Source organism: Tachyglossus aculeatus, chromosome 24, assembly GCF_015852505.1.
Source record: "Tachyglossus aculeatus isolate mTacAcu1 chromosome 24, mTacAcu1.pri, whole genome shotgun sequence".
Lineage (NCBI taxonomy): Eukaryota > Metazoa > Chordata > Mammalia > Monotremata > Tachyglossidae > Tachyglossus > Tachyglossus aculeatus.
The window spans coordinates 12,901,914-12,920,454 of record NC_052089.1 but is presented as its reverse complement, the minus strand read 5'-3'; the positions used below and the strand labels follow the sequence as shown (position 1 = coordinate 12,920,454).

The following is an 18,541-nucleotide window of genomic DNA, read 5'->3' as shown; positions in this document are numbered from 1 at the left end:
TTTGCCAAGCATTTGCTCTTTAGAGCTTTTGACTTTGTGATTTTAAACATTTTGTAAGACCTCACACCGTGCCAAGTCATCTTTGTGACTCTGGTCATGAAATAGTTCTTGTATCTCATCATGAAATTTTCCAGTTTTACAGGGCTTCAAAGATGACATGCAGGCAAGCCAGTTGCTTATAAATTATCAAATATTTCAGATACTTTCCCTTCCTTTTGTCTGTCATCACTCTTCTTCAATTTATTATGTTTTATCTTTGCAAAAAAAAATGCATGCAAAAATTGGAAAACACTTGCCAAGGGAGTAGAATTCCCATTTCACTGTTGGTAAAAGGAGCGCCTGGTTCAACTCTTCTGCAGAGATCTTATAAACTGTGAGATAACTGATTTAATTAGAGAACTTGCATTCAGCAGGATGCCATGGAAATGCCTGAGGTTGTCTTTGAAGGGAAAAATATCATTCTATCCTGTTTAATATGTTCCAGTAAAACTAGTAGCAATGATAGCCTCCATCCTACCCACTGCAACAGGGAAGGTATGTTTCCCAGGATTGGGTGGGGAAAGGAACCCCAGCTGTTTTTGACACATAATATGAGATTAACAAGTATCACTCTTATTAGTAAATATGATTATCATTATTGTGTTTGTCAAGTGCTGACTGTGAGCCAAATGCTATTCTAAGTCCTAGGGTAGATACAAGTTAATCAAGTCAGATACAGTCCCTGGTCCACACAGGCTTCACAGTGTAAGTAGGATGGAATGCAGGCATTATTATTACTCTTATATTGTCAAAAAACAACAAGATGCTGCCCAGGTGCCTGGAGTGTCAGGAACAATGGCATTTTTTCTCTTCTCGCCTCCATGGGATATTGCTGTTCTACTGCAGCAAGTATTACAGGGTGGCCCGGGGGAGAGGAGAGAGAAATGGGTGATGAAGGATGAATAGGAGAGGATGCAGTGTATAGCAGGGGCTCTGTGTGGGGTGGAGTACTACTTTAAATGAAAATATAGAGATACCTTCTATAGAGTTGAAAATCTCTGCCTTATACCATTTTATTTCTTCAATCGATCATTATACTAAACACTTGGGAGAGTACAATATAACAGATTTGGTAGACATGTTCTCTGCCCACAACGAGCTTACGGTCTAGAGCGTTATTAACATATATAAATAAATTACAGATACGTAGGCAAGTGCTGTGGGCCGACGGAGGGGTGGATAAAGGGTGCAAAACCAAATGCAAAGATGACACAAAAGGGAGTGGGAGAAGAGGACATGAGGTCTTAGTTGGGGAAGGCCTCTTGGAGGAGATGTGCTTTTAATAAGGCTTTGAAGATGGGGAGAATGGTCTTCTCTTGGATATGAAGTAGAGGGCATTCCAGGCCAGAGACATCCTGTGGGTGAGAGGTCGACGGTGAGATAGATGAGATCGAGGTACTGTCAGTAGGTTGGCATTAGAGGACAGAAGTATGTGGGCTGGGTTGTAGTAGGAAATCAGGGAGCTAAGGTAGAAACGGGCAAGGAGAAAGAGTGCTTTAAAGCCTATGGTAAGGAGATTGTGTTTGTTGTGGATCCATTCATTCCATGGATCTCCTTGCAGTATTGTTTTTGGTCCAACCTCTTATGCAACAAATGAACAAGTTAGCCAAGTTCATTTATATTCTCAGCGCCTTCCACCAATATCCCTCTTTAATGAAAGACATAGGTCCTCCTTAATCTTCTCATAATTTGTTTCATTCCCTGTGAACTCTGACTTTCAGCTTCTTGATGTGCAGTTATTCAAGATTGCATCTAAATTTGGTATTCTAAACTCAGAATTTTATCCACTTGATTTATTTGGGTGCTTTTTAAGAATGCTCTCCACCAGATTTATCAAAAACATTTTCTCTTATTTGTGTGATACAGAATCACAATGTTGAGAAAAATAAATTAAGATTTCTGGACTTGATATATAGATTTTAGAATCTATTGATTTTTTTTAGCTGAATAAAAATTTTCATAAATGATTCAACATGTCCATAAGCATATTATTTAAATATAACTTTTTTCAATCTTATTTCTAAAAATATGACAGTAACGACCTTTAGAACAGTAGGACCTTTCAAATTGATATCTGAAAATATTTAGCCATGAAGACACCAGCCTAGTGGTTAATGCTTTTTTCCAGAAAATTATTCAAACCAGATTTACCATGATTAGATTATTTGTACCTACCACATCAATAAATAAATAAAATGAAATATGTGCTAGATACTTTTGTCTGTAAAACACCTGGTAGACTAATGGATTATCGTGAGGCAGAGAGACCTAGTGGAAAGAGCGTGAGACTAGAAGTCAGTAGCCAGAAGCCAGGTTTTAATCCTGGCTTCATCACTTGCCTCTGTGGGACCGTGGTAAAGTCATGCACATTTTCTGTACCTTGGTTTCCTCAATTGCAAATTGGAGATAAACTATCTGTTCTCCCTCTGTCCTGCACTCTGAGTCCCATGTGGGGCCAGATGCTGGGTCTATTCTAATTACCTTGAAGCTACCCCAGTGCTTACCACAGTGCTTGGGAATAGTTAAGTGCTTAATAGAAACCACTGTCAGTAATATTAGTATTACTGGTCTAACCCATTCTCCACCTTCAATGGAATGAAGCAGATTTGGGTAATAGGCCCAAGTCTTATTCAACTTATTCAATGCATCCATGCTTAAGGATTCATCAGGAAACCTGGAAACTGGAGTTGAGTGTGTTGAAGTTGTTTTCAACTAAGAACCATCATCAAAAGCCCTTGAATCAGTCCTTGAGCTGCTGCTATGTGCTGTCTGTGCTAGGGAATTTCATGTGGAAGAAGAAATGCACATGATTATGATTTGCTTTGAAGATTCAACAAAGTACTATGACCTATTGATAAACCTGAAAAAGACAAAAGTTGTGAAGTAACCTGTATCAAAGAAATCTATTCAAGATCGAAGTTGTGTACTCATGCTACAGAGCATAAGTCGTCACAGGGTTCTCTAGGAAGCTCACGGTCCAACTTTAGACAGAAAAGCAAAGTGAATCAAATACGTCCCCTGGGAGATAGACTGGGAGGTGGCAGAGGGATCAATCAGTGTTATTTGCAGAGTGCTTTACTGTGTACAGAGAATAATAATAATAGTTGTGCTATTTGTTTAAGTGCTTAATGCGTGCCAGATGCTGTTCTAAGCACTGGGGGGAATATAAGCAAATCGATTGGACACAGTCCCTGTCCAACGTCGCGTTCACAGTCTTAATCGCAGTTTCACAGATGAGGTAACTGAGGCACAGAGAAGTGAAGTGACTTGTCCAAGGTCACACGGCAGAGAATTGGCAGAGCCGGAATTAGAATCCAAGACCTTCCAACTCCCAGACCCGTGCTGTGTTAACTAGACCATGCTACTTCTCTGTATACTAAATGCTTGGGAAACGAGAATACAAAAGAGTTCGTAGACATGATCCCTGCCCACAAGGATCCATATAGTCTAACATTGAAATAGGCCCTGAGGAATCAAACTTCAGACAAAACTGAAGCTCCCCTGAGCAATAGAAGTGCCAACTTTCTAAAAGGCTACAAGATCTGGGCCTACTGCAGATGAAAGTGTGACCATGGGTTGTCCCTGACATTTATAAGCTACTCTGTTAGTGTGGGCTTCCATCAGGATGGAACTGAGCCAGCTACTGGATGCAAGGCAAGGAGGGTGGATGATGGCAGGATGCCCCAGCAGCTGCTGAATGTTGAGTTGAAGGGGGTTTATGCAGGGAGCAAAGTCCAAACAGACATCTTTAAAGACACAGCTAACTGCATCTTCAGGCAAAACAGTGTAGTGATAGATTTTTGAAAGAAGAAAGTGAAGGACAGATTAGTCTGCTGTTCAGCAATCAGTAATGAAGTAATAAAAGCCCCTCTTTGAGCTGAAACTTTGGGAAGATCACTGGCCAAGGTAGAATTGAAAGCACCACGTGCTGAAAATAGAAATTTAACAGCATTGCAGAGCGAAGCAATCTCTACAGATGCATAGTGTGAAGGGGACTTTTGGTCCCACATGGGTCTTTTCAGTCTAAAGACCATGGATATCAATCAATCCATCCATCAATCAGTGATATTGAGTGAGCACTTACTGTAGGCAGAGCACTGTATTAAGAGATTGAGAAGTAAGACCTTACTGGAAAGAGTTCATCATTAGCATCATCATCTTAGAAAGTGGATATCTGTATAGTCATTTTTTTAATGGTGTTTGCTAAGCACTTACTATCTGCCAGACTACTAAATGTTAGGCTAGATACAAGCTAATCAGGTTAAACGCAGTCTGTGTCTTATGTGGGTCTCACAGTCTTAATCCCCATTTTTCAGATGAGGTAACTTAAGCACAGATAAATTAAGTGATTTGCCACCAACAAGTGGCAGAGCCGGAATTAGAGCCCCAATTCTCCGACTCCCGGGCTCATGCTCTTTGCACTAGACCTGTTGCTTCTGTAGCAGTTAATTCTCTAGTAACATTCATAATAAACCCCCTGTTAAGGAAACCTGATTTGTGGTCTAACACTTTGTTCACTACCATGAATATGTGCAAAATTATTTCTTCTGACATATTGCAAACTATATGGACAGGCTGGTGTTGTCAAGAGAATGATCCCTACTTCCCCGAGAGAACTCTATCCAAAGCACACATATTGATAGAACTGATTGAATTTACATGATTATAATTTCATCAATACAAGGAACTATAGTCTGGAGAGCAACCTTGAGTTAGGAGTAGTAGTAATGATGGTTTCTATTTCATGCTTACAACAGGTGAAGTGCTGTTGGACATATAAACAGAGTGATACAGCCCCTCTCTTATGTGGAGTGATACAATTCCTGTCTCATGTGGGGCACACAATCTAAATGAGGGAAAAAAGAGAGATAAAATAAGGGTACTGAGAAATTAAACAATACATTACAAAATCAACACTCCATGATAACAATTCAAAACAAAGCAGGGAACAGAGTTATTGGAGAGAAGAGTTTTCTAGGTAAAGGCCTTGGGTACCACACCGCAGCAGTTTCCTCAGCATTTGATGAGACCTGATGGTTCCTGCTAGACCGTAGGATTTCTGCTCTATATTGGACAGTGGTGAAGCAACAAAACTGGTCATCCAGTTTACAGGAGACCTGTTGTTGTGCTTCTGGCTGCACCAGAGACGCACTGACTCAGGTGAAAGTAGCTTAACTTCTGAGGCCTCAATTCAACCACTGGTGAAATGGAGCTAAAATACCTGTCCCCTCCCTATCTCTCAAGGATGCTACGAGGATAAAATGCAATAGAAGATATGAAGATACTTGAAGTTCTTAGAAGAGTGGCCCTTATCCAGATGTATATACATCATACTCTTGTTTTATTATGGTAGTCAGTTATTTAAATTTATGCTCTGAAATAATTTACAACAGACTGCCTAACGTGTCTGTAACATTTAGCTGGGAAACAGAACTCATATACCCCTTTTGTGCAGCTCATCCCAGTCCCTCCCAGGATTCATATTTCAAGTATAATTTCCTGTCAAGTGCAGTTATAGAGATCGACAAATACCCGCTCCATATTTTTGAGCTATTCCGGGTGGATGTACCAGTATTCCACCGAACTATAGCTACAGTATTTCATTTTTGATCCTGTTATGTCTCTTCGCAAACATCAGAGCAGCAGTTCCATTCTTTAAAGGTTCCCCTGGGCTTGATTTCCTGATGAAGATTTTCTTCAGAGTTAGGGTTCCTGGCTCTATACAGATAGATTTGCCCTCAACTTTGAAGTTGTCAGTCAAGAGCAGAAATTAAGGCCAAAGGCCCTGGAAAACAATCCCAGCCCACGGAGAAAATGATTGGTGTCATTCCACATCTACAAACTGAATGGGACCTCTATTTCTAGGCATTAACCTTAATATATGCTGATTACCATTTTAATAATATAGAGCTGCATTATCCAGACTGATTTACAGATACTGCTGTAAATTACCCCACTTTGCATAGACTGCTACAGAAGCCTAGAAGTACAGTTCCCAGAAAGGTTTAATTTCATGCAAGTTTGTAGCATGAGGGATGAGGAACTCTAGTGCATTCCTCAAATGTTTGGGACTTTTAAAAAGATTTGAGGGAGAGCTCAGGAAATAACTTATGGAGTGTGTATTCTAATATGACTTTTGCTGATATCGCTACTGCTAAAATAGATCTAAGACTCCTTAAAAACCAGAGTTGTTGGGTTTATTTATTTTAATTACACCATGAAATAGTTATTTCCCAGAAATACTTTTCAGTAAGTCCAAGTGTATTTCTTAAGTGCCTGTCAGCATACAGATTTAAAAAGCAAAAAAACTAAGGCAAGGTCAAAAGTGCTTTGCGTCAAAGTCACTGGACTAGCTCAATATTGAGCGTCAGCATTCTGTAGCAACTTTGTGCAAAACTCCTTAATTTGTGCTTAGTCTCACGACCTTCTTATGGGTCTCATTGAGAGCTGCGGGGACTGGCAATTTTCCGATACCGTTCTTGTGTTGCTCTTGCTTTAATACTGCTTTGCTTCAATTGCCTAGCCCTTTTATGTTGCTTTACTTTTGTATTCAGAATAATGTACCACTTCATCCCAGATTGTAGAAGGTTTTCCTCCCTTTTCCTTTAGGAAAGCATCAGAAGAATGTACTGAAATTTTTGTCTTGACTCTTCTGAAAGATATTAGTCTAAACCAGACTGGTCCTCATTCTAGAGGCTAGAGATCTACTTCACACTCACTAGTAGAAAATGGAGTCAATCTTCATGCCAAAAAAATCCTCCAAGAAGTTAGGTGTGAGACGGTCCCCCCCGGAAAATTTTATCCTGTGTATTCACACCAGGGAATCTTTCTCACTAGCAGGGAACGACAACACCTTTGCGTGGGCTTCAGGCCAGGGTCTAATTGTGGCATTCCAAAAGCGTTATGGAACATTTTTGCATTTCTGTCCCCTGCTCAGCCCGACTAGGAACGTGAGACTGGCACATGTATGCATGCTACTGGTGCCACTTTGTAACAACCAGAAACTAGAGTCAAGGTGTTCAAGAGGGTGAGACTGTTGAAAAGACATCCTGGCCCCGCTGAGGGGCTTGGAGGGCTGCTGTGCGGAGGCCCATGATTGGGCAGTTTGCTTTAAAAACATCAAGTCGGGCTAGTCCTTAAATCTTCACACCTTCAACCTGCCTGTTTCCTTTGGTATTCAGTGGAAGAGGGTGAAGAGTAGAGAAATATTTTCTCTTTAAGTGAAGCAAGTACATAAGAACGTAATTAATGCCATTATGGCCCTGTCTAATAATAATAATAATAATAATAATAATAATAATGGCATTTATTAAGCACTTACTATGTGCAACGCACTGTTCTAAGCGCTGGGGAGGTTACGAGATGATCAGGTTGTCCCACAGGGGACTCACAGTCTACATCCCCATTTTACAGATACTTTGGCAGAGAGAAGTGAAGTGACTTGCCCAGAGTCACACAGCTGACTGTTGGTGGTGGCGGCATTTGAACCCATGACCTCTGACTCCAAAGCCCGGGCCCTTTCCACTGAGCCATGCTACTTCTCTTTATCCAGCCCATCATCAATGCAGCTGACTCTGAGAGACACACCTTAGGACTTAATAGTAATAATAACAATAATAATTATGGTATTTAAGTACTTACTATATGCCAGGCACTCTACTAAGCGCTTGGGTATATGCAAGCAGATCAGATTGGACAGTCTATGTCCCACATGAGGCTCACAGTCTAAATCCTCACTTTACAGATGAGGGAACTGAGGCCCAGAGAAGTGAAGTGACTTGCCCATGGTCACCCTGCTGATAAGTGGCGGAGCTGTGATTAGGACCCAGGTCCTTCTGACTCCCAGGCTCTATCTGCTAGTAATAATAATAACTGCGGTATTTGTTAAGTGCATACTATGTGCCAAGCACTGTTCTAAGTGCTGGGGGAGATACAAGCTAATTAGGTTGTCCCATGTGGGACTCACACTTTGAATCCCCATTTTATAGATGAGGTAATTAAGACCCAGAGAAGTTAAGTGACTTACCCAAGGTCACACAGCAGACAAGTAGCAGATCCGGGATTAGAACCCATGACCTCTGACTCCCAAGCCTGTGCTTGTTCCACTCTGCTTCTCTAAAAAGTGGAGATGCTGGGGATTGAACCGGGGGCCTCATACATGTAAAGCATGCGCTCTACCATTGAGCTACATCACTAGGCTATACTGCCTCTACTTGACATGCATCCTTGTGGTTACACTATATCAACTGATTTCCTCAAATATGCCGTCATGGACTTATTACCGATGAATCTGTCTAAAACCCACAGGGAATCTATTTGTCTTCCACCTGCCAGGGTCAAAGGCTGCTCGAATCCTATTTGTTTTTTTGGTTACGTCCTCCAGTTTCTGGTTTTTGTTGGTTTTTTTTTTCTCACTGTTTTCATTTCATCATAATTCCATTTTAAAAAATTTAATATCCTTTTGTTGGCTGTTTTCCCTTACTTCCCCAGCAAGATTGCTAAATTATTCAGGTTGTGATCACTATTACAAAACTGTACGCCCGCATACACCTCCTGCATTAAGTCCTGTCCACTTCCCAGAATCAAATCTAGGATACTGTCTTTCCTTGTGGCTTTGAGGATTAGATGGTCCAGGAAAGGACATTTATCCTTTGTAGAAACTTTACATCCAGCTCTCATCCAGCCAGCGAGGATAAGAGAAGAGCCTCCCTCAGAGCTGGAGGTAGGAGTATGAAGGGAAAAACAGGCCGGTGACCAAATATGTTGCCGCAGTTAGAGTGTGAATTTTGCTGTCAGATTATGATGGGAAGTGGTGTCAGAGCACCCCGTGGCTTTAGTGTCCTTGAGCTTGGGTTGAGAGTTGGATGGAGATAGGCATGGAGTCTAGACTTCTAGACTGTAAGCCCATTGTTGGGTAGGGACTGTCTCCATATGTTGCCGATTTGTACTTCCCAAGCGCTGAGTACAGTGCTCTGCCCACAGTAAGCGCTCAATAAATACGATTGAATGAACGAATGTATGAATTAATGAATGGAGTCAGGCCACCTCCAAAGAAGAAACCCAGTTTGCCCTCACAGGTTTCCAGGCTCTGCCTCCAACCCCCAGCCCCACCAGCTTCTAACTCAAGCTGCTGATGACCAACAGACAGCAGAGGCTAAAGGAGGGAACATGGTCAAGGCTGTGTCTCCTGCCAGCCAAAAGGCTTGTCCACAAAGAATAGTTTCCAGACTGGAACAGCGGTTCCAGGATATTTTATTTTACTGGAGCCAAGTCCTGGCTCATTTTTCTAGTGTACTTCCAAAATTGGCTACCTTATCAGGCTCAGGGGAGAATTGTGGCAGGGTGGGATCAGAGGTCTCCAAAACAAAGGCAGCTCTACAGCCTCCCACTGTCAGACAGTCAATCGCATTTATTGAGCACTTATTGCGTGCAGAGCACTGTACTAAGCACTTGGGAGAGTACAATGCAACAACAAACAGACGCATTCCCTGCACATGATGAGCTCAGTAGCTGCTCTGGATCTCTATCCTTGGCTGTCAAGTCCACTGGACCTTTGAAGCAGAGGATGCTTTTTAGATTCACTCCCACCCAATCTCCACCCATTTGGGTAGGAGAGTTCATATTCCTTTCGGAAGTAGTAGGTGCTATGAACTGTGGGGAGGAGCCTCCCCAATTCCTGCACCACACTTCATCTGTCTATTACAGTTTACCCCACCCTCTTCTAGCATTTCCTCTTTGCTTTTCTAATCCGGACCAGGTGACCTAGAGAACAGTCCTATTGCATTATTACAGTTATTGTTTAATCAGTCAATCCGTGGTATTTATTGAGCACCCACTGTGCGCACAACACTATACTAAATGTTTGGGAGAGTACAGTATAATTGAGTTGGTAGACAAAATCTCTGCCCTTAAGTATTCTAGTGGGAGTTTACAGTTTCACGGCTTACAGAGTCTGTGATTAAAAACAGGGCATTTTCTCATTCTCCTCCTCTGTCCCACACCACAAAGAGAATCAGTCAATCAATTGTATATATTAAGCGCTTACTATGTGCAGAGCACTGTACTAAGCGCTTGGTAGAGTACGATATAATAGAGTTGTTAGACATGTTTCCTGCCCACAGTGAGCTTAAAGTCTAGAGAGGGAGATGGGCATTAATATAAATAAGTGAATTATGGATATGTACATAAATGCTGTGGGCCTGAAAGAGGGTTGAATAAAGGGTGCTGCAAATCCAAGTGGAAGGGCAATGCGGAAGAGGGGGAGAAGAGGAAATGAGGGTTTTGTCGGGAAAGGTCTCTTGGAGGAGATGTGCTTTAATGATGTTGAAGGTGGGGAGTGTGACCATCTGTCAGATATGAAGAAGGAGGGCATTCTAGGCCAAAGGCAGAATAATAATAATAATAATTATGGTATTTGTTAAGCGCTTACTATGTGCCAAGCAGTGTTCTAAGCACTGGGGTAGATATAAGGTAAGCAGGTTGTCCCACATGGGGCTCATGGTCTTAATCCCCATTTTACAGATGAGGTAACTGAAGCACAGAGCAGCTAAGTGACTTGCCCAGAGTCACACCATTGACAAGTGGCAGAGCGGGATTAGAACCCATGACCTCTGGCTCCCAAGCCTGGGCTATTTCCACTAAGCCATGCTGGGCAAGAGGATGGCAGTGAGATAGATGAGATCGAGGTATAGTGAATAGGTTGATAAAAGCAAATCTTGGTGTGAAACTCTTTAAAAATGACCAAGGAAAGAAATATCTCTTTCATAACTGTTGCCCTGTTGAGTAAGGAATTAAGTTCAGTTTTTTTGGAGAAAAGGTATTATAAACTGGATGGAATTAGTGGCCCCTTGTACTTCACCTTTGAACCACATAATTCTATAGTGATTTACACACCCTCAATATATGGGAAAGTTAGCTGTGGCAAGAATGTTTAAGGGGAATTTTAAAAGAGAAATACATTGAAGGATTTTTTTCTTGAAGATTCTTGCTTCTGTTTCATCAAAAGTGCTTTGGGTAAGAAGTTACATTTCAGTAAGCAAAAGACTTTATTTTATTATCTAGTATCTAGTAATATGCAATTATATGCTCCCGATTAGTCTTTAATGCATGTGTCATAAGTAGGCAGCTGCAAACTGAATTATAGATAAAGATAATGTTTTCTAGATTACTCTTGCCTGTGTATATTGCATAATTTAGTGCTTAACATACTTGAGTCCTTAATACTTTCCCTTTTATAGGACTGGAATGATTACCTTGTCCTTTCCAATGTTGTTTGGTAGATTTCATGTATATCCTTTAAAAGTTCAGCTCCCTAAAGGAATAAAAAAAACTTTTTTGCGTCGGTGACTTCCATTAGCAAAATGTGTGCCGACATGAATCCCTGAAAATGTCACCCTTATTAGCTCATTAGAAAATTTGTCTACCTTGTATACTCCTATTTATTGTATAAGAGAAAAAGTAAAAATTAAAAGAACTCCCTAAAACAGATGGAGAGGAGGAATTTATCATTACTGCTAGACTTTGAGATTCAGAATTGTAGTCATTTTATTTTACTTTGAATAAGAAGATCTCTGAAGGTAAGCATTGTTCTAAGTTCCGCAACCCAGCATGAAAATAAAGTAATCCCACCTCCAGGGGAGGTAGAGGAATTCAGCAGGATGAAATAATTCTGGGTTATTAGTAAATCAGTCGTTCATGTGTATTGAGTACTTACTGTGTGGAGAACACCGTATGAAGTGCTTGGGAGAGTACAATATAGCAGAGCTGGTAGACGGGTTCCCTGCCCACAGTGAGCTTACAGTCTAGCGGGGGATAGAGGGGTACAGATCCTGCCTGCTCCGTCTTTACGTTTCTGTGGTTCAATTTTCATATCTGTTAACTGGGGATAACTCCATCTCATGTGGATGTTCACCATGGCTCAGTGGAAAGAGCACGGGCTTTGGAGTCAGAGATCATGGGTTCAAATCCCAGCTCCTCCAACTGTCAGCTGTGTGACTTTGGTCAAGTCATTTAGCTTCTCTGTGCCTTAGTTACCTCATCTGTAAAATGGGGATTAAAACTGTGAGCCTCCCATGGGACAACCTAATCACCTTGTAACCTCCCCAGGGCTTAGAACAGTGCTTTGCACATAGTAAGCACTTAACAAATATCATCATTATGATTATTATTATTATTATGTTATTAGGACAAATAGTTCCAAAAGTGCTTTGAGCTCTTAGGAAGAAAGGAGTCACAAAAATCCCAGGAGATTTCTGAGAAGTCATCACTGACAAGTCAACACCTGCACTCCATTTCTCCCATAGGCACGTGTCTTTTTAGCATCTGATTTTAAATTTAAATTAATCTCCACATTTTTCCTCAGTCTGTTCTATTTGGAAAACCTTGAGAATCAAGTTTAAATTTAGAGGAAAAAATGCAGAGAGGCACGATTTTTGTCATACCCACTCCCTAGTTCACTGCGGCTGTGTGAAGAGCATATGGGATGCTGTTCATTGAGCCTCAGTCTAAGGAATCAATATCAGTGGGTCCCTTAATAGATTTTACGTCAGTTGAGAATCGAGTCTGTGTCTTATCGTTTCTTCTGTAGTTTCCCATACTAACCAGAACAAAAATCTGGAGTCAGCGAGGCCTCAATAAAATGGTTTAGAATAAGACAGAATTAACATTGCTGCCATTCCTAATGGATTGTCTATGAAGCATGGCATAGCCATTTCATGTCACAGTATCATGCCCACCTCCACAGAATCTTAGAGCCCACTTTCTGCCCTGGTCTGTTTTCAAGGAGAGGTCCCTGATTGTTTCAGCATCCCCAAATACTGAATATATGTTGGATCTGATTCTTCGTTTCTCTAGCTGTAATTTGGAGTTGACACACATCTTTTCTTCATCTTTCCTTCTTTGGAAATGAGGCACATTTGCTTAAAAATGTTTTCTTTTGGCTGAATTGATTAATCTGGGATTTACGTGCCACTGTCTTTTGTTGACCTGTGGATAATATTGGGAAGAGATAAACTAAGGCAGAGATTTGGCCTGGGGCCTAAGCAAGGCCTGCTCATTTCCAATCACCAATAAGTGATCCCATCCATCAAGGTTCGCAGAGCCTCCCAGGAGTGTAACCAACATCTTCAGGAAAAGGTTCCCAGACCTCAAACTGAGCCATTAAACTGTGCCCTCCAAATTGTACTAAGAACTTGGGAAGTACAAGTTGGCAACATATGGAGATGGTCCCTACCCAACAACAGGCTCACAGTACTGTTCTTGCTACAAGGAGTTTACTGTTTTCATTCAACATTTTAAATTCCCACCATTGCCAAAGAGTGTCAAAGAAAAACCTATAGATTTTCACCCTTGTTTTTGCCATTTCCCCCTTTTTTTTCCTTTGATACTCATTTCTACAGTTCCCTTCCAGGTCCTTAGTACTTAGTACTAGTACTAAGTTGAGCCTCAGTCTAAGGCTTAGTACTTAGTACTTAGTTTGTACTTGTACTTAGTACAAACTGTGCCCTCTCCACGTCCCTAGGGATTAAAGGACACCATATTGGGGGATTTTGTTTTTCAGTGAACTCCTATTACTTCTGGAGAGGAGATGGAGGAAAGCTTTGTATTGGAATTTGTTCCTGTGATGTGGGAGAATTTCAGCAGACCAGAACTTTAGCCTATAACCTTTCCTCCTACCACTTACACTCCCCTCCTCTTCTTGGAGGGGGGGAGGGTGTTACAATGGCATTTTGAATTTACATTGTTTAAGAAACAGCTTGACTTTTCAAATCCTAACTCTGAGGAGAGGTACAAGGCCAAATTAGCATCAACTCCTTGAAAGTCTTCCCATCTGTAAAATCAGAAGTGAGACTGCCATGGTGTAGACATATGTCACCCTGTGGTGAGTGAACATGACAGTGAGAATAGTTTACAAAACAGGGTGTAGGGAATGTTAGAGTGTTTCAAAAGTGGAAAGAAAGGAGGCCCAGCAATTTGTTTTTCTCATTTTAAGACTTGTGGAGATAGGTGGATTACATTTTAATGAGTCCTTTTCCACAGGGTTCTTGTCTGTAAGATCTTTTCAAAACTTAATAATTATGAAGAGTCTTAAAAAGAGAAGTGAAGGGAGGGGAAGAGGGATAGAGTACAAGCAAGAGCTGAGAGAGCCTCTATATTTGATTAAAGCCGCAACAATTTGGATTGTAAGTTGAGAAGTCAATCTTATTCTAGCAATTCAGTCAATGCAATATTAGTCTAAAGGAACCAGAAGATATAACTTGGACCTGGAAGGGAACTGTAGAAATGAGTATCAAAGGAAAAAAAAGGGGGAAATGGCAAAAACAAGGGTGAAAATCTATAGGTTTTTCTTTGACACTCTTTGGCAATGGTGGGAATTTAGAATGTTGAATGAAAACAGTAAACTCCTTGTAGCAAGAACAGTACTGTGAGCCTGTTGCTGGGTAGGGACCATCTCCATATGTTGCCAACTTGTACTTCCCAAGTTCTTAGTACAGTGCTCTGCACACAGTAAGCGCTCAATAAATTGAATGAATGAACAAGAGCCCGGGCTTTGGAGTCAGAGGTCATGGGTTCAAATCCCGGCTCTGCCAACTGTCAGCTGTGTGACTTTGGGCAAGTCACTTAACTTCTCTGTGCCACAGTTACCTCATCTGGAAAATGGGGATTAAGACTGTGAGCCCCCCGTGGGACAACCTGATCACCTTGCAACCTCCCCAGCACCTAGAACAGTGCTTTGCACACAGTAAATGCTTAATGCCATTATTATTATTAATGAACAGTACAGAGACCATGAAGCCACAGCAAAGGGCAAGCAGACAGCTAATGTGATTTAGAGGAGGTGGTTTGAACGGCGTCGCTTAGATAAAACCATCTCTACAGAATCAAGTTGAAGGCAACTAAAATTCACAAGACGCAGAATGCCAACAATCCACTTAAGTAGTAACTAAGGAGTAAGAGGTCAAGGAATGAAATTGAGCATCGAACCAAGGCCATAAACAATGCCTTTAGGTTGGCAACCAATTTGAACAAAATTACCTGACATGATAAAAGCTAATGTCAGACACCAGGTTAGGTCACGTGGTTAACTCAGGAGCCATATGCTGCTTTCCATTTCTGAAATTAGAGGGCTACCCTATAGATTACTTTGAGTCATCCAGTTCACGTTCAGCTGTCATTGTGCCACGAAGGTCTAGGAGGCCACATTTGTCTAAACAAGAAGAAAAAATGAATGTAGGGAAGATAGACACTGCACCATTCTCATTAAGTTCAAGCGGGAACTTATTTTCCCAAAGGTTTCTCATATCTCTCAACTGAAAAATGGAAAGGAACTAAAAGGAAGGCAAAGAAAGAACATTTTAACATTCTTATGGTATAAGCCTCTTGTTTCTTATTCCTTCTGCTTGAGAGTTTACAAAATGTTGACCTTGAGTAAGCACCTAATTTTGTAGAGTAAACCAGTTATGAAGAGAAACATGCTGAAACATTTGCTCATCTTCCATTTGGCTTTTTCTGCTAGTAGTTGTAATAGTAATGGTATTTATTGGACACAATGCACGATTCTGAGCTTGAGAAAGTACCACAGAAGCACAAGACATATTCCCTGGGCACAAGGATCTTACATTGCAATGCAGGGAATAGGACACGTTTTTTTTTTTTTTTTACAAGTTAAGGTAATTGGAACACACAGAATTGGTTTTTCATGTATACTTATAGCAGGATATAAATAAATATGTAAACAGAGCTGGATGATGGGTAGGTGTTAATTGAAGGATGATTGAAGAGGTAGGATTTTTGGAAGGCTTTGAATGTGTGGCAAGCTATCTTGGATTAGGGCTGGGGAAGGAGTTCCAGGACAGGGGTAACATGAGGGAGGAGGCAGGAGGGAGAGTTGGGAGCAAGGTATAATCTGGAAGGTTAGCTGGGGAGGAATGATGAGAGCAAGCTGGGGAGTAGCAGATGAAGAGGTTTGCTGTGTAAGATAGATGGGGAGAGGTGTTGGAAAGCTTTGAAACAGACTGTGAGGAATTTGTGCGTGAAGCAGAGGAAAATGGGAGAGGGTTTTGAGAAAGAGTAGTCTGGATTAGAGTGAGAGAGAGGCTGGAGACAGGAAGACAGAATAATTTGTCTGGGCAAGAGTCATGTGTAGAACTGGTCACAGTATTGCTTTCTGCTTCTTCAACTGATGTAGGCCCTGCTTCCTTTCAGAAATCAGGGCAATTGCCCCACTTAGCCCACCCTTCCTCCAGCTCAGATTCACAAAACTGTCCTTTATCTTTCATACTCTGTTGATCATGAGGTTTTAACTGGATGTGAAGAGGTGCCCCCAGTCCCTTCCACACTAAGCACCCCTGAAAGTCTTCCTTTATAGGGAGGATTCATTTTGCTGTTTCTGGCACCTGGTGCTATTTTATATTCTGCCTTTCACTACCTACCCTTATGAAGCTTCTGCCCAAAAAGAACTTCCCTAATCCTGATTGCCGCACAAGAGACTGGGCATGTTAACCACCCTAGAGCTCAGTACTGTGCTTGACACATAGGAAGTGCTTAACAAATACCATAGTTATTACCATTATTATTTAGTGTGTATAGAAAAAGACTGCTGAGACCCACCTATGGCCCTGCCCAAAGAGGGGCTAGTCCACATGTATCTAGAAAAACATGCTGTCAGTTGCTGGACAGTAAGGTGAAACAAGAAAAGGGATATAGAATAAATATTTTAAAGACTGTGAAACACACCCTCAAACAGTGAAACATATTTGCAGAATAAGACTAGTAGCAATGATAGTAGTTGGTGAATGTCTTGTAAAGTACAAACCCAGCACATGACAAGTTTCCTGCTCACAAGTAGTCTCACCTAGTCTCTCCCATTTGGAGGCAAGCTACTTGTGAGCAGGAAACTTGTCATGTGCTGGTTTTGTACTTTACAAGACATTCACCAACTACTAACATTGCTACTAGTCTTATTCGGCAAATAAGCACCATTCTAAATGCTGGGGCGGATACAAGATAATCAGGTTGTCCCACATGGGGCTCAAAGTCTTAATTCCCATTTTACAAATGAGGAAACTGAGGCTCAGAGAAGTTGTGACTTGCCCAAAGTCACACAGCTGACAAGTGGCGGAGCCGGGATTTGAACCCATGACCCCTGGCTCCGAAGCCCGTACTCTTTCCACTGAGCCACGCTGCTTCTCAGCAAGGGAATAAGGAGGGGAGTTAGCGAGGTGGAAGCATCCTTCCGGAGCGACACCTCCTTGGCTGCTAGCTTGCAGACTATAGCAGATAATCAACTCATCGTAGGGCTGGGGGAGGTTAGGGTTTGCATCCACACAGGCTCAGATCCAGCTAGAAGACACCATGCGCAGTTGGCAGGACAAATCCATCATCAGTCGTATTTATTGAGCGCTTACTGTGTGCAGAGCACTATACTAAGCGCTTGGGAAGTACAAGTTGGCAACATATAGAGACAGTCCCTACCCAACAGTGGGCTCACAGTCTAAAAGGGGGAGACAGAGAACAAAACTAAACATACTAACAAAATAAAATAAATAGAATAGATATGTACAAGTAAAATAAATAAATAAATAGAGTAACAAATATGTACAAACATATATACATATATACAGGTGCAGTGGGGAAATCCAGCCTACATTCTCCATTTTTCCCTCCCCTGGTCAAAATGAAGACTGGCTGAGAAAACCCCATGAGCTTATTCCTTCAGTGATCACCAGTGGGCTTTAAACTTTCAATTTCTCTACCCAGTCTGTCGTCCATCAAATCTCCAAGGGAACTCTTCTGTGTTACACTTCCTCTGCCCAGTGTACAAGTTTAGAAGTTAACTTCTCTTCAAAGGGATGGGGATCTTGGGTTCTTTACTATGTCTCTTGATTTAAATCCTTAGCTCCAGGTGGCTGAGGTGGTGCTATAAAATAGTAAAAGGGCTTTTTAAGACTATTCTATCAGAATTAATTCTCTTCTGCCTATAAATATTAATTGCTAACATGCACAGGAGCCTTGGAGCAGTGCCACGGTTTGCGAGACTGTATTTGTCTTCCAGACGAGCTCTTCTCCCTTTCCTTAGAGATTTCAGGTTTACTTTGGCATGCATCTAAGACTTGATTGCATGCATTCCTAATTGAGTTTCACTTTAGATTTATTAATCAAATCACCATATTTCTGGATAGTAATTAGCTCCACGCTGTAGCAAACATATGCAAAGCTATTTATAGATGCCTTGCAGCCTCACCCTGAGTGATAACTCTCAGTCCTCCTGTAATGTAGGGGTTGTGTTCTGGATACCCCCACCTTTGTAAGAAAAACTTGGTTGTAGACCATGGCACTTGACCAATGCTGCTCAGCTGCGCACTCTGCCATGGAATAATACCCTGTCCAACTGGATGAGCGCTGTTTGGGATTCCCTAACAGTGTTCTAACCAAAATGCTTAATGAAAAATGCATTTTGGAAATATTGAGCATATCTACCCTTAACAAGAAAGTCCTGAAAGGT

General features: G+C 41.4%; 1 protein-coding gene across 3 annotated transcripts in view; it reads left to right on the top strand.

Moving 5' to 3' along the window:
* EPHA6 (EPH receptor A6) overlaps nt 1-18,541 on the top strand; it is a 357,034-nt gene that overhangs the window by 288,680 nt on the left and 49,813 nt on the right. The window lies entirely within an intron of this gene.